Consider the following 2,257-nt stretch of genomic DNA (forward strand, 5'->3'; position numbering starts at 1 on the left):
TAAAAAGTCTCTTGGTAACTGATTTGAAGAAAGTTTTCTTACCTGATCTTGTGATGTAATGAATGTAGGTAGCGTGGTTGTTTTTAGTTTTGTGGTCCCAAGCTTATATGAACGTGAACTCGGTGGATTACAGGCTAAATTCTCTATTGTCCTGCAGTCACCATCCTTCTTTCAGGGTAACATGGGGAAATTTAGGGACGATTGTATATCCAAGCAGCAGAAATGTCCGGTTGCAATTTTTTTTTTTTTGCTGAGTATAAATTGCTCATCCACTCATATTGGCATCACCGGATCGAGTGCCTCGAGAAAAGACTAGGCAACGTCATACCTTCATCATCCCCCCCAAACATAATAAGGTATTATGATAAGTCAGCGCTAGGTGAGGCCTCAGTTGGTTAGATATCAGTTGGTTTAGTGTCAAAACACGGCTTTTCTGACAATTTTTTCGGTTTGATTAGCAGAACTGCTTCATCTACTCCCTAGTGAAGGCACACCATTGCGGAAGCATCTCTCACTGAACTCACTCCGACGTTGCCAATATACCCCCCCCCCCAAAAAAAAAAAAAAAAAAAACGCCGGGCGTGCCCACTTACATCGGTGCCACCGCGTGAGGACTTCATTCTCCAGTACCAGATACAATGCGAAAAAAAGGTAGCCTATATTTCAGTGAGTTTGATGATGGGAGGCGCTTGGTACATTACAACAAGATCAAGGAGGTTGGATGTGATGAATGAGGATTCAAGAATATGAAACATGGAGGTTGATGAGACCAGCAAACTGACAGAGGATCCAGTCTGATGGATGGATTATGTGCAGCAGATCATCTGACAGAGGTCAGCATTGAGTCACATTTTATTAATTTTATGATTAACAGATTCCCTCTTGGTTACATGCACTGTGAGACTCATCTGTAATGAAAGTTACAGCTAGATTTCTACATACGTACATGCATACATACATAGAATCATACTTACATAAATATAACTGTAAAACGCCTTTGCAGCGAGGTACGAGCCAGGCCATTTAATCCGAGAGCAAGTTTCATGCACTTATGACAAACTATCTGGCCTGTGGTCGTCTTTTGAAGATTCTCGCCATGCTCCACATGTAGCGTGTCATGTCCCACATGCACCACCGGGGTAAGATGAAACCTGTCAAAGACAAATCTCAAGGGATAGGGCTATCATGTGGTGCAAACCACGCAGTGATCGGCCCTGTGGGTGCTCAGATATAAGCTTCTCAAAAGCGGTACGGTCGGGCCGGGTTTGGCTGCTCATGTGAGAAAATGTCACTATTTGACGAGAGACTTGCGAGGCCTTCGCCCTCGCTTGTAATAAATGCATTCACACACACATTAAAGATAGGATAGAACCTCTTAGAACAGAAACGGGTATCATCACCAGTGATCATAAAGAAATGTGCCCCATCTAAATAATTATTCTGTATCAGTATTTACCAAGGAAAATCTAAACATGGTCCCTGAAACAACAAATATGTACTACAATAACAGGGACAATATGCTCAGTAAGGAGGAAGTACTGAAAGAAAGAAACAAGTTAAAGCCTAAAAAATCGCCAGGTCCGGACGATGTCTATGCAAAACTTATAAAGGAAACTAAGGAAGAATTGTCAGCCACTTATAATATTATTTAATGATTCTTTAAATTAGGAGAAATTAAAAGGGCAAACTTAGTACCCATTTTTAAAATGGGTGATAAACCAGCAGAGTCTAACTACCGTCCGATAAGTTTAAAATAGTAGAGAAAATGCTGGAGTCAGTTGTAGAAAATAAAATTAGAGAAAACTCAGGAATATTTAATCTCATAAATGAAAATCAGCACAGAATCTTGCCAGGATGATCGTGCCTCACAAACTTATCATTTATCTGAAGATCAATGGGGCGGTAGGTATCGATAAAGCTTACGGTATTACTTGTCTGGACTTGAATAAAGCTTTTGATGGGGTCCCACACGAAAGGTTACTTAGCAAGGTTCGAGCACATGGTAGAGATGGTGACATCTTAAAATGGATAAAATCCTGGTAGAAGGGACGAAAGCTGGGAGTTTTAATGAACGGTACTGAGTTGGATTGGGGATTAGTAAGTAGCGGTGTACCACAGGGATCAGTACTCGGTCCCATATTATTTATTGTATGTATTTATATAAATGATCTAGAGTCTAGATCAACTATATATTTGCTAATACTGCTTATGATTCCAAATTCTAGATTTTAAACGTAGAAATCACTAGCATTATTAA

Source organism: Coenobita brevimanus, chromosome 8 (assembly GCF_032717465.1).
Source record: "Coenobita brevimanus isolate Jiangsu-jjx chromosome 8, ASM3271746v2, whole genome shotgun sequence".
In the NCBI taxonomy this organism is placed as follows: domain Eukaryota; kingdom Metazoa; phylum Arthropoda; class Malacostraca; order Decapoda; family Coenobitidae; genus Coenobita; species Coenobita brevimanus.